This window comes from Acomys russatus, chromosome 12, assembly GCF_903995435.1.
Source record: "Acomys russatus chromosome 12, mAcoRus1.1, whole genome shotgun sequence".
In the NCBI taxonomy this organism is placed as follows: domain Eukaryota; kingdom Metazoa; phylum Chordata; class Mammalia; order Rodentia; family Muridae; genus Acomys; species Acomys russatus.
Window position 1 is genome coordinate 2,828,023 of NC_067148.1, and position 15,071 is coordinate 2,843,093.

At 43.0% G+C, this 15,071-nt stretch overlaps 1 pseudogene; it reads left to right on the forward strand.

Moving 5' to 3' along the window:
* Nucleotides 1–14,565: 14,565 nt before the first annotated feature.
* LOC127196136 (zinc finger protein 706-like) lies at nucleotides 14,566–14,822 on the forward strand (annotated as a pseudogene).
* The last annotated feature ends 249 nt before the right edge of the window (nucleotides 14,823–15,071 follow it).

Consider the following 15,071-nt stretch of genomic DNA (forward strand, 5'->3'; position numbering starts at 1 on the left):
CTACCTGGTCTTCACCTTCATCAGAGACTTGGGAAGGAATAAACTTGATTACCTGGGTATGCCAGGAATACAGGTTAGTACCTTTCCAAATGAGAACATGACAGAGACAGTTTTCTACCTGAACAGTCACCCAAAACTATTATGTTGGAGCATCTTCTTCAGCCTTCTGGCCCAGTGGACAGTCCAAGAATCCAGTAGTGGTTCAGGCCATGAGGTTGGATGTTTCAGCTGGTCTTCAGTATATGCTACTCCCAAAGTTTCTAATACAAGTAAAAGACTGCCTCAGGAGCACTTGCACTTGCCAGTGAGAGAGAGGGCTAGCAGGCAAAAAGGAAAAGCCTTCTTCTTTCAAGCCCTTTTACATTAAGCTGCCAACAGAAAGTGTGGCCCAGGTTTAGGGTGGGTCTTCCCACTACAAATGACATAATCAAGAAAAATATCTCAAGCCGGGTGTGGTGGCACACGCCTTTAATCCCAGCACTCGGGAAGCAGAGGCAGGCGGATTGCTGTGAGTTCAAGACCAGCTTGGTCTACAAAGCAAGTCTAGGACAGCCAAGGCTATACAGAGAAACCCTGTCTCAAAAAGCCAAAAAAAAAAAAAAAAAGAAAAAAAAAAATCTCACAGGTAAGCCCAGCTATTTAGGTTTTAGTTAATTGCAGATGTGGTGAAGTTGACAACCAAGATTAGCCATCACAGAGCACTAGCAGAAGTCCCTGTAATGTTGACCTCCTGTTTCCACACCAGCAAGCACCTGTACATACACAAATATGTACCAACATACATGCAGTCAAAAGACGTGTTACGTAGTTTTGTTTGGAGAACTTTACTGTCCCCATTTTAGATAATTTGCAACAAAGCATGTAAGAATTCACTCTAACAATGAGAAATACTGGAACGCGTTGTATTTTTTAAAGGCGAATGCTGTTTGTAAACTCTCTAGTTTTGTTAATACTCAGTCAGATGTTGACTGTGTAGTGATTTAAAGTGTGAAGAGGAAAGACTGACCATTTCCCTTGAGATGTGCCTCAGCCTTGCACAGCTTGGGCACCTTGACGAGAGGCAATGAAAGTAGGAAAACAGGGCATGTGCATGCACACAGATAAGCTAGGATCAGGTGGGCTGGGCATGTGCGTGCACACAGATAAGCTAGGATCAGGAGGGCTGGGTTCTTGAATGGAGGAAGAACAGACCACTCTCCTCCCCATAGTGTGTTTATTACATACAGTTGAACAGGGAAGTGGGGCTATCACACTCAGCTACACAAGGAGGGAGCAGGCTTGGCTAACCTCAGTAGGAGCAGTGTCTGCAGGGGAGCAATCTTCAGGATGTAAATATGGTGTGGGAAGACAGCTCTGGTGGCTGTTTTCTGCACACACTGTCAATGTTCTAACCCTGACCAAAGGGCCACTATGGTACATTTCTACTTTTGTTGTAAAAGCCCGGCTAGATGTTTCCCTTGTGTGTAACTTTCCAACATTCACTTTTTTAACTTAAGTAGTCTTAAATTGGTAGAATTTGGTAAAGTTGAATGATTGGGAATTTTGTTCTTTAAAACAACACAACACAAAACAAAAACACAGAAAGTGAACATAATCTCAGGGGAGAAATCACTTAGAATTATCGGGCTTTTAATAGAACCAGAATTCTGGCTAGCTGGAATGTGAGCAGGAAATGAAAGCAAACACAATCGTCAGAGTACTAGTAGCAAGAGCCCTGCCTCCAGGATGCTGTCTCACAGGGAATATTTTAAAAATAAATTTGAAAATAACACAAGAAACCCTACACTCCAAAGGAAAACCAAAAGATACTGATGCATGCATGCCTCTGTGTGGGTGTGCATGCGCACACACGCCTGCACCTATGGCAAAACTATGAACATCCTGGCTCAGTCTTCTTAGGACTAGGCTAGTGCATGGTTTTTAATTGTTTTCAGTAACTAACCCAAGTGAAGCTATAAGATCTAGGATGCCTGAGCCCAAAGATTCTGATGGACCATTTCCCAGTAGTTCTAGACTTTCTGTGGGAAGACGCCATGCCACCATTTTATGATCATTCATGGAATGTATCTTCCTGGCTAACCCCATATGGAAGAGCCAGCCCCACTTACCCAACTCAGGCTGGATTTGAATCCTGGATGGTGCATGAAAACCTACAGCTATTATTGTTTGACTGTATCTTGACCTGTGCAAGGTCAGGGCAAGGTCATACATTACTTATAATAAAAGGGATGATGTTTTTAAAAGGATAAGACAGGCTGGGCGTGGTGGCCCACACCTTTAATTCCAGCACTTGGGAGGCAGAGGCTAGTGGATCGCTGTGAGTTCGAGGCCAGCCTGGTCTACAAAGTGATTCCAGGACAGCCAAGGATACACAGAGAAACCCTGTCTTAACAACAACAACCCCCCCCCCCAAAAAAGGGGGATAAGACAGAAGAAGAGAACAAAAGAAAGAAAAAATGAAAAGAAGGAAGGAAGGAAGAAAGGAAGGGAAAGACAGTTCAACAAAATGTTTTAAAGCTGTTTGCTACATGCCAGGCTTTGAGTCCACCATATTGTGGCTTATGCTTCCTTTAGGCATGTTTTTCACCCTCTCAAGCCAGACTCAAGTGACACTGTTAATTATGGATAGGAAAGGTTACACTTTTCTTTTTTATACTGAGAACATATGGAAAATATATGTAGACAAAATATGCAGACCAAAACACATGTAGGGAATAAGAAAAAGTGGAGGATATGTTAGGTTATGTCTTTGCTGTCACACAGTGGTAGTGCCTTGGGTGGGTGTGGAGCTCTCTTTAAGGCCGATTTGCTAGCTTGCTCTGCCCTGTACAGGGTGCAGGATGCAGAGCTCAGACCAGCTGCAGTGAACAGGGCCAGGCAGCCAGGCTCCTTAGACGGAAAGACTCAGCAGGGTCCTTTTTTATTATTTTATTGATTTATTCATATTACATCTCAGTGGTTATCCCATCCCTTGTATTCTCCCATTCCTCCCTCCCTCCCATTTTCCCCTTACTTCCCTCCCCTATGACTGTGACTGAAGGGGACTTCCTCCCCCTGTATAAGCTCATAGGGTATCAAGTCTCTTCTTGGTAGCCTCAGCAGGGTCCTTTAATCAGAGACTGAAGGCAGTTTTGTGTGCCTTCTGAGCAGAGGACACACACCTCAGAAGTGCAGCTTGACACAAGGAGACTGGGGGTCTCTGAGGAAATCCCAGGGGCCAAGAATCTCAGAGATCTCTAGGAGTTCCAGGAGAGACGTCTCTGAGTTTGCGTTTGTCTGTCTCCTTTAATTCTTGCTGAAGAAAGTCCCGGTTTTCACCTGTCTTGATAGGTGTATATATTTGTAGAACTCTTAATTCTTTGAAGGACAAGGTAGACACATGTCCCGTAAGTTCGTGTGTGTTGGCTTCTGGCTGTGATGGCCATGGGACCTCTGTGGTAAGAACACAGTGATGGGGAGTCAGGCTGAGGACAAAGCTGGGCAGCTCAGGTTCTCTGAGAGACAGAGTACTAGCAACCCTCCTATACCTGTTTCCGGCCTTACAGATGGCAAGGTTCTTGGGGTTTGGCTGCCCAGAAATGAGACTTTCCTTATAGCTGGTTGTGGTCCCGTAACTGGCTGGATCGCAGCCAATGAAAAATCATCCTGCTTTGTCTTTCCCTTTATTTGACTGTGGGAAATGCGGACTCTATGACACTGTCTGTGAGCAGAAGGGCCTTAGCATGGAGGTTGGCGTGGAACAAGCATGACACCCTGAAGATATCAGAGCAGGGCTTCTGGTCTGGACCACTGCACTCTCCTGTGAGACATTGCTTCACTCTTATGTAATTGTTTGGGCATTATTGCCAGTTCAGTTAAAGCTAACACACACTAATAATAAACAGTGTTACTTAGACTCCAGGCTGGACTTCCTCTGGACAGAAGGCCTACTGTTTAGTTTTTGCCCGTAGCCTCCTGTTTAGTTTTTGCCCGTAGGTGCAGTGATATTTTCAAACTCCCATCTTCAAAACACTTCAGAGCCCTGCATAAGCCACTGTAATTCTAAATCTACTCTGTGGAACACTCTTCCCTTAGCACCTACAGATCTGTCATGGTCATACTATCAATGGAGGTTCCCTCAGGTGACTCTAGGCTTTGTCATGTTGACAGCTGAAGCTAAGTGGGTCACAGAGACAGTAATACATGACAATTTTTAATAAACTCAAAACTAATGTATTGACAATATCAATCACTTAAATAGCAAAACCAAAAACAATAATGATAGCAACAACTGGAAAACATAGACATAGCAAGAAATGAGAATAGGTGAGCCTCTAAGACCAAGAAGAGAAGTCAAAACTTTCCACACAAAGTCCCTCGGCCAAAATACAGCAACAACAACAACAACCAAACCAAACAAAATAAAATAACAGCAAAACCCTTAAGGAATTCATAACATATTAATCTTCTGAGTAAAAAAACTGCTGAAGGTCCATCATCTTCCAGAGAAGTAATATAACTGGATTGTAATAAATAAAATTATACAACATAGATGGCACCACTGACAAAAAGAGACACAAAGACATGCCTACAAATATATCATGATCCCTTAGACAAGAACCGACAAGATTCTAATCAAAATCAAAGTCCAAAATAATAATAACAACAATCGGGCCAGAACTCCCTCTGTGCACTCCAGTTCTCTCTTTTATCAATAATAGAAAATGGGTTGGAGGCAGAGGTCTGTTCCACAAAATTGGAGAGACTGGTTTTCAGGCATTCTGATGTTCAACATTGGAAAAAATAATTTTGAGTATGAAAAGTATCTCATCCTCTTATAATAAAGAAAAATGTCTGTCAGAATCATTGGGTGTGTGTGTGAGAGAGAGAGAGAGAGAGAGAGAGAGAGAGGAGAGAGAGAGAGAGACAGAGAGAGAGAGAGAGAGACAGAGAGAGAGAGAGAGAGAGAGAGAGAGAGAGAGAGAGAGAGAGAGAGAGAGAGAGAGAGAGAGAGAGAGAGAGAGAGAGAGAGTGAGTCTTCCATGCATGTATACAAGTAAGTCACCAGAGAAGAAAGAGTTTCAGGATCCCTGGATCTAGAGCAGCAGCTATTTATTAGGCTCCCAACTTGGGTGCTGGGATCTGAACTCAGGTATCTCCCAAGAAGAATATATGCTGAGTGAGTGACTTGCCTAGCTACGTAATACTTTTTATCCAATAAACTATATCTTTCACAGATTAACTACATAATTCAATGAATGAATGCGTGAATGAAATGGATACATCAGAACCTGATGCATCTATATTAAAATGTTGGGTAAGTTGAATTTATTCCATAAGTGTAATACAATCCAAAGAAAATCTCCAACAATTTAAAACAGAAGAGGTGATTTCGAAGCTACTTACCAAGTGTAAACACTCAGAATTCTCAATAGATTATGATGATTTAGTGTGCACCTTGACAAAGTGTAGCACCTGTTCTTAACCACAAACTAGAACAATCATGGATGTGTGCAATATTGGTGAGAGAATAAAAGGATGAAAAGAAAGAGCCAAGAACAAAAGCACAAAAACACAGTCAAGTTTTAGACAAAAGCCCTACAAAAACTCAGGAAAAGTATAACCTCGATCAATGTTACCTGGCTATCTAGGATTATGTGTATAGAAATTAAATAGAAGCACACACTTCACAACTTGACCAACATAATTCAACATGACTCTTAAGCTGTGAGGTCACTGACCCTCCAGCTACTGATCTTTCTTCCAGAGAAGCCCCACACTCTAAAGCTTTCTCTATAAGTGGAGCTTATCAGAAAGCTCTCTTGTGGCTGTGCAGCCTCTCATAGCCTGGTTTCAGCAAACCCAGTCCCTCTGATCCTCACCCACAATGCAATGTTGAAGAATAATTCAATGCCTGTTTCCTGCCACATAGACTATAGCACAAGTTGTGGAATCTGTGCTACTCACTCTCCTCTGTGTATATCTGAGAAAGCTTTGCAGCACAGAAACTCTTTCTTATTCTGGAACTGAATTTCCCTGAATCATAGCACTATGGCGAGGTGTAACAGAAACTCAAAAGCATTCTAATTAAGCATTGCTTAAGGATGATCCTCATCACCCATTTTCTAAGAGTTTCTAAAGAGTTTGTAAAACTTTCACACCAACCTGAAAGTGGAATGTAATCTTCAGAACTTCTAGAAACCAAACCATCACTTTTACAATCTATCCTCCCAAAGCACACCAAAAACAATGCCTCATGTGTACACATTGGCCAGTGACATTACAGCACCACAACTTCCCACTGAGAGGACTGCAGGGCCTTTCCTTCCCTGGGGATTCAACACTCCGGAAGACTTAGAGGACAAGGGCCACTTCTCAGGTCACCACATGGGCTAACAGAACAACAGTGTGGCTTAGAGTCCATTCCAGTCCCAACAACTCTCACAGCTAGCCAGCCTGCTTCTCCTGCTAGGAAGGCAGTGGACCCACACTTACCATGCATGGCTTATGGTCTTCCCAACAGTTTCCTACAGTGACATCATAGCAGAACTCTGGAAAGTGCCAACAAGCTATCTCCCACTGATGCTCATGATTGCTAGGGACTGCCCAGAGTCCCTAGTTGACTGGGGCCACCCAGCTGGGCATTAGGACAATAGCAGCTCCCCTGCAGGGTTAGCAGAGATCAAACTACTCAGATAGCACAGAGCCTCCCAGCTCTGCCCTTCCACCCTCGGGGCAGACAAAGCCTGTAGACTAGATTATTCACAGCCTGCTTTATTCAAGGTTCTTTAACACTTCAAACTCACTTCTAACCCACCAACCAGAGGAAGAGGAGAAAGAATGTTAATAGTTCCTTGGGTCAGGATACCAGCAGTCCAGCCCAACAGCTAGCACCACACAGCAACAAGACTATGTAGTGCTCACAAGATCCAGCAGAAACTGCAGGGCTCCATGGAATTGGCACAAGGCAATGGAAGCGGCCAGAATTATCCAAAGTGCCATGAGACATGCTCTGGAACATTTCTCTCTGTGAAGCAAAGGCCAGTGAACACCAGCAATGCATGGCATAGCAATGCAAAAAGCCTCATTCCATTATCTGTGGGATTTATTTATTTATTATGTATACAGTGCTCTGCCTCCATGACAGAAGAGGGCATTGGATCACATTATAGATGGTTGAGAGCCACCATGTGGGTGCTGGGAATTGAACTCAGGACCTCTGGAAGAGCAGTCAGTGCTCTTAACCTCTGAGCCATCTCTCCAGCCCCCTGTGGTGCTTTTTATACTCCTTCCAACCTTTTCATGTTCTCTCACGTGTCTGCTCCTGGGAAAACACCACATGCCCTCTCACAAGACATCTTCCAGAAAAACATCATGTGCCTTCTCACAAGATAGCGTCCAGAAAAATACCACGTGACACAGTGAGTCTTCAAAGAAACCAGAAACTTCCACTTCAAGAACCCTACTCTGGGAATTTTGTATTTTAGGAGAAATTCTTCCAGTTTCCCAGAGCACATGTTCTTCCTCCTAGGTGTAGGGGCCTTTCATCTCACATTCCATTACACACTCATGTTCAAAAAAAGCCATCCCTCACCTTATGGCTGAGTGTAGGAACCAGGCCTGACTGGGCTGCCTGCCTGTCTTGCTGTTTCATGTCCTGTTTCCAGCAGCTTCCATGTCTGTGTTTATTTTGGTTAGCTAGTCATGTTTACTGCTCTGAGAACTCATCCCTCCCTTCCTCGAGACTTTTCCTCCTGTGTGCAATCACCTCTTGAGGGATTTCACCTGGGAGGAGGATTCCTGTTTTGTTGCCTATAAGAAGGCTCTTTGGAACTCTGGAGGGGCTGGACAAGAAGAATAAACCGCTGCCATGGCTGCTGCTGCTCACTTAGCACGTAGGACCCGCTGTGTTAGTGTGTGTGTGTGTGTGTGTGTGTGTGTGTGTGTGTGTGTGTGTGTGTGTGTGTGTGTGTGTGTGTGCATGAGTTAAATCCGCAGTCTCTCACCCTCGACTCGGTACCGCGGTGGCACAGGCGCCACAGCTGAGAAGTCCTGGAGCCAAAATCAGATGAAATTCACACAATAACAACAATTAAGATAAAAAGATAGTATGAACTTGGAAGCAAGGAGGGGTCCATGAGAGGCAGGAAGGAGAAGGTAGAAATGATGTCATTATATCCCCAAAAGTTGAAACAGGCTTTTTGACCCCATGTGCTCCAGAGACTAGTGATGTGTACTACAACACACCATTGTTTACTTTTAGAATCTTGTTTTTTAAACTGTATTTTATTTGGGGTATTGGAGCATTTCCCTCCCTTCCCCCAACTCCTTAACCATGGGTATGAGAAGGAATGTTAGTGGGGAAAGGGGACACAGACCTCTTTACTTATGGCTGTTTAGGGTCAATTGGGTTCTTTTAGGGCAATAAAAATCTCCATCAACAGGAAACACATCCAGCAATCTTTTCTGAGGCCTGAGCTGTTGTGCTGGGTTCCAATGTTTCTCTCTGTCAGCCATACCCACACAGGTCTGTAGTTCCAAACTGTTCCATGCCTCATGCCCCCAGTGCATGCAACACTTTCTCCTTGTTCTTCTATTCATCTTCCTTAGAGTCCTAGACCACAAGCCTGTCCTTGCCTTGTGAGGCTGGATCTTACCAGCTGGCCCACTCCCAGCAGGAGATAATTATCAGATGTGGATAAACTAAAGCCCGAACTAAAATCCCACACTTTCGATTAACACAAAAACATATTTACATAGCATAACTGAGTTTACAAAAAACAAAACAAAACAAAACAAAACTTTCATTACATTTACTCACACTTTTTCTCTCAGGCTGTACATTTTCAGTCAGGCAATATAACAGTCCTGTTAGACATGGCCACACTCGTTTGTCCAGATCTTTTGTTTTGTTTGAACTAGTGTAATTACAAAAATTTAGTTTCATAACAACCTCAGTTCTTTATCCTGATTTTTGATTGCTTTGGTCTGTGGACTTCAAGAAATGGTCTTGTAGGACATTTATCAATCATCTAAAATTGATTATTTGATTACTCCTTGGTAATCCCAACTGTTTCCAAAATAGGAAGCTTTCAAGCTTCTTCCTGTCCCTCCCTTTCTGTGCTGTGACTACACTGGCTTCAGTGTTGGTCAACGAGCTCAATTCTTGCATAGGCCCCGAAGAGGCCTGGTTAAATAAGCCTAGTGGACTCCATGACAGGCTTCAGTTTCTTGTTAGCTTGGAGCATACCTGAGCGTCCATTCCTCAGAAGTGAGCTCAGAGTTACTTGAAATACCACAGGAAAATGGACAGCCAATCAGGGACAGCCAGGACACCTGGCCTAAGGAAGATATGGTTGCTTAGCTACTGCTTTTAAAGAAGCCTCCTTGGACACTCTGACTAAAATCATGTAGCTCCTTGGGTGGTGGCCAATCTCAATCCAGGTCATGTAGCCACACTAGAAACTCCCCTTTCTGGACTTTAAAAGAGACCTATACATTGCCCTCAGGGTCATCGCCATTTGTTTGATAGTCGATCTCAGCATGCTGGAATAAAGGCTCTTTGCTTTTGCATGACTTTGGACTTCTGATGGTCTTTGTGGGGCGGGTGGTGGTAGTGGTGGTGTCTCACATTCTGGGCAAAACATTTGTGGGCTCATTTGGGATTCTCTAAACCCTACATCCTGGAGTCAGGGATCCCAATAGCGAGCCGGAAAGTGTTTTGTCTGAGCACTGTGTCTGTGTCTGTATGTCTCTATGTCTGTGAAGCTATCTGTGTGAAACTTAGGGGCCCAATATCTGAGCAGGTCAGCAGATGATCTAGGTAGACCTGCTGCCAGAAGGCTACTGACAGGGACCTAGAAAGATAATCCAGACACTTTTGGAGTGGTCAGTTTGCCCCATTTGGAGTGGTCAGTTTGCCCCATTTGGAGTAGTAAGAGTGCCCCATTAGGAGGGGACGGAGTACCCCATTTTGTCCCACTTTCAGCTCTGCCTCCGATCAACTGGAGGGTTGTTCTGTTTTAGTCTGTCTGGCTGCTGTGTTTGGCTGTCGGTCTGTCATGTGTTAGTGCCTTTGTTGTTTACTGACTGACAAAATGGATGGATTGGATGACTCCCCTAACCCTTTTTTCCACAGATTTCCCCTGATGTCAAGGAACTACAGTGTATCAAAGCTGACTTCCTTTGAACCAGCCCTAGCTGGAACAGAAGGGAGACATGTAGGGCACCAGGCAGATGGGGGGCACAGCGGGTAGAAGGAATCCTTCCTCCACCCCTCCCTCCAGGCTCCTGTTCCATGTCCCGCTTCTACCATGATGTTGGACCATCCTGATGTGGTGACTGGGAAATATTGGAGAATAGAAACAATTAAGATAAAACAGTGGTGAAGTAAAGAAAATTAAATAAAGTGTGATACCAATAATTGACATTTAAAAAAGATAAATGTGATTGAAAACACCTTTAGCTACACTGACTTTGAAAAAGAGTAGGCCCTTCCCTGGTAGAATGACCTTACCCCTATGCACAAGGTTAGCTCCTAATACTGGAGAGTCCAGCTTGAACAAGGAAACAATATCAATATTAAACCAACGTAGAAATATCAGATCACTGTGTATGTCTGGGACAAGAGAGAACTAATTGGTCCCCCTTGAAGAATCCAGCTTGTCCAAAGGACAGCTAGTTTATGTTTAAAGATAATAAAGAGTCCAGCTTGGCCCAAGGACAGCCAACTTGTATTCAGAATCCAGCTTGACTCAAGGACAGCCAGCTTGTGCTCAGAGTCCAGATTGAATAAAGGACAGCCAGCTTGTGTTTAATTTTTTCCACTGCCCCTGTAATGTACTTACCCCTCCCAGCTATGAAAGCCTGCTAAATTCTGCTTTTGCAAAAAGATATAAAAAGCACTTGCTTCTGCTTTTCGGGATCTAAAGCTTGAACGAGGTTGACAGACCCCGACGCATCAGCTCAGTAAGTTCCTGTGTGTTTTGCATCGACATCAGACTCTGTCTCTCATTGGGGAGATCTCTCCGGAGGTCTCAGTCTTACGGTATTTGTAACTGGAAACATACAGCTACACCCAGTAAGTGGTCTGTATCTCAGACCTCTGAGGTAGCTTATTGGTGCCAATCAGGATTGTACATATTTGCATAAGAGAGGTGTCTAATTCAGAATTCAATATTTTTTGGATCAAGCTAAGCTCCCTAAATTATATACCCACCAATCTGGTCTGCCTTCATTCATATGGCATGAATTAATACATTTTAGGAAATTATTAAATCATTCATTTTTCTCTATCAGGTCCCTCTTTATAACAGTGACCCAGGAAGCTGACTACCTTAAACTTCAGTCTGCTACCTACCTATTTCCTACCCTTACTCCTCAGGGTACATAATAAGCTATTCTTCCAATTCTGTCCTGAAGGCAGAAGACACACTCCAAATGCAAATTCTTTCCTGTTTTTCAATATCTAGCCATTACATGACTCAAAGACATAATTTTATAACTGTTGGTACATCCCTTTAATTTAAGAAATTTATGAGATTTAATCAAGAAGACAAGGACACTGACTAAAATCAAGGTGACCTGAGTCAACATAGCTTAGGAGCAATCCCAAGACCAGGAGTAAATCCCATTATCAGGAATAGCTGTCCCGCAGCTAGGAGAGAGGAGAAAGTCTTGGTGGTCCCATAGTGGGAAGAATTGAGCCAGCGGTGAACAGCTGGTTAAGGGAAACCAACCACTTGGGAACAACTAGCTATAGCCACCAGCTATAGAGAGGTCTAGGAACAGAGAAAAAAAGAAATACTAGACCCAGGTATTTGCAGTAAAAACTGAAAGTCTTAAAGCCCAGGAGAACTTTACTTTTCTGTCTCTCAGTCTCTGATATTTGCTTACTTTTCTGTCTCTGCTACTTGCTTGCTGTTACCACTTGGGCCAACCTCAGTATTTTAGTTAAAGTGAAGTTCAATTTTTTTCATTATAGACTACATCATGATTTTTCTCATCGTTTACAATCAATATGGCATTCAAAACTCAACAAAGCAAGAGAATAGTCTAACAAGGCAGAAGACACGCTCCATGTGCAAATCCTTTTCCTGTTATTGCAATATACAGACAACTACATGACTCAAAGAGATAATTTCAAAACACTGTGTTGGTACAGCCCTTTAAACAGATTTGTATAACCTACAGTAAAGCATGCAGCAAAAGTCAATCAATATGCAAGCAATGGTCAGCATGACCTGATTATTATTTCTTAAATAATACTCTGGAAAGCTTAACCATAAATCTCCCTAGACTAAATCCATTGTGTTTACATGATTGTCAAAGCAGCATAGCTTGAGATAAATGTTTTCTAATGAAGATAAAACTTGACTTATTCCCAGTCCCAAACCAACAGTTGTGCTATCTAAGCCTAGGCTAACTGCCAAGGGGTCCTCTATTATAAAATATCTGTAAAGCATGATATTCCAAGCCCATCCTCTGTTTCTCTCAAAGCATATTCTAAAGAAACTTTTCTATAGCTCACAGTATCTAGCCAGGTACTGCTATGTTAAGGTCCTAACATTCTTCCAAGCAGTCTCTACCTGACTGCACAGAGTCAGAGACAAGAACTCTCTCATTGTCTCAAGCCTTTGACCAGATGCTTTCTTTCTACATTCTCTGTGGGAAAAAGTTTTCCCCATGTAAACTTTATTAGGGCTCATACTCAAAGTGAGAAATAGAGAGAAAGGCCGTTTTAGAAGAAAGAACAGGCTTCAAAGTAATTTTAAGGGAAAATTACACCTGGACCATACATAATGTTTAAGGGTAGTGGTGATCAGTCAAAGATCTTTGGAACTTTGTCAAGAAAAGCATCAACAGATGTTCTGGGTGTCTAGAGATCATGCTGGATAGTCGGAGGTCTCAGGAACTTTGTTAAGCAAAGCCTCAACGACTTGTCCCCATGTCTGTGACACATCTCCTGTACACATTCACCCCCAAAATCTTTTCTATTTTCCCTTTCCAAGGATACTCATACTCCTCCCCTGAGATCCCACCTCTTAACCTATCCTTTCTGAGTCGTCAGATTATAGCTTGATTATTATTTACCTAAAGCTGATATCCACTTAGAAGTGAATGCATACCATATTTGTGTTTCTGGATCTTGGTTACCTCACTGAAGGTGACTTTTTTTCTAGTTTCCTCTATTTTCCCGTGAATTTCATGATGTTTTTCAACAGCTCAGTAATGCTCTATTGTGTAATTGTACCACAGTTTCTTAATCCACTGTTCAGTTGAGAGAAATCTAGCTTGTTTCCAGTTCCTGCCCAACAGGAGCAAAGCCACTATGGACATAGATGAGCTAGTGTCCTTGTGGTAAGATGGAGCATTTTTTGTGTATATGCCCGAAAATGATATAGCTGGGCCTTGAGTTAGACTGATTCCCAGTTTTCTGAGGAACCACAATTGTAGTGGGTATGAACATGTCTTTGTTTTGATACCAAGTATGGTATGGGGAACAGACTTGTGAGAGAGCAGGTAGAAGTCAAACCACTTCGTGGTAGGGCTTGGTTTTTGCCAGCTGAAAAGCATCCTAGTACATACTCTGAGAGGAGATATATATTTGAGCCAAAACCAAGAGACTGGGCTTTTTGGGTCTTGGTATTGTTTGGGCATTCATTGCTCCACTTTGAGCTGCCCCTAGAGAGGACTGCCCCAGAGAACACTTCAAGGCTCTAGGTTCCAGCTGGGTCTGGTGTAGCAGATAGTCTGGTAGATCTGTGGTAGACAGCCTGCCTGGTCTCTTGGCAGCTGTAGCATGTGTTTGAGCAAGGGGTGTCTGCTCAAATGTGGGCTGGGCATGGAGATGATGTGCAATAGGAAGGGCAGATTGGATGGTCTGTAGTAGCTACAGAAAAAGTGGGCAGGAGGAGAGGAAGTTGACACACTAGCAGCAACCCTGAGTATTGCGCCTCTGGTATCAGAGTTGGGATGGTCTTGAGGCATTCTTCCTGGTCCCATACCCAACGTTTTAATATGGAAGCATCAGATTCCAAGGAATATTTACTTCTGTATTTACTTAAGTTTTTGTTGCTATTAATCTGCAAAAGACTTTTGTTCATTGGATAAAAAGTACTTTGCAGGCTGGGCTGGTCACTCAGCAAATATTCATTTTCAGGCCGTGAGGCTCATAACCACCTGTTCCTTTAGATCCAGGAGATGTGTTGCCCTCTTCTCTGCTGTGGTACTTGGAAGATATTGTCTCTCTCACACACAAACATACAGATAAAAATTGGAATAGATTTGTTTTCAAAAGTGATTGTGCCTTATAAAGCAATTAGTGCAAAATGAGCTGCTTAGGTGTTTAGTGCAAAAACATTGTTTCTTCAAAAATCTGCTTTCTTGCATTTTTGGTTTTTAAAAGTTTACATGTTGGGACAGGTGGCTCTGAGGCTACGGGGAGTGAGAAGCAGCAATAGCTATGGGCCTGGCTGGAGCAAGAGCTGCTGTGCTCCAGGCTCTGCTTGGTCTTTCCTAGGCGGGACTTTCCCGGCTCCCCTTGTGCTGAGCGGTCTCTTGGATGCCAGACTGGCCAGTCAGGATATGGCTCGTAGACAGCAGAAGATTCAGTCTCAGGAGAAAAATGCCAAAAAAAAAAAAAAAAAAAAAAAAAAAAAAAAAGAAAAGAAAAAGAAAAAGAAAAAAGCAGGCTAGACAGAAGAAGAGACAAGGGCATGGCCAAAAGGCTGCTGCTAGTTTGTAGGACACAGATGCCAGACCCCAAGACCTTCAAGCAGCACATTGAGAGCAAGCACCCAAAGACTCTACTTCCTCCAGAATTGGCTGGTGTTCAGGCATAAAGTTGTTTACAGGTGAATTTATGACACCTTGACTCTTCTACTGTCTCAGATCTTAAGTGACAAACCTACAGCTGCTTTTTAAAAATAGACTGTTGATCAGCAAAAATAAAGGGGTTACAGAGACCCTCATTTTTATGCTGTTCTCTTTGGGCTTCATGCAGTGACAATTCTGTTTGAATGTACAGTTGACTCTGATTTGAAGTCTCAAAATCAGTCCATTCTTGTTGTAATTTTTTTTAACAATTGAAA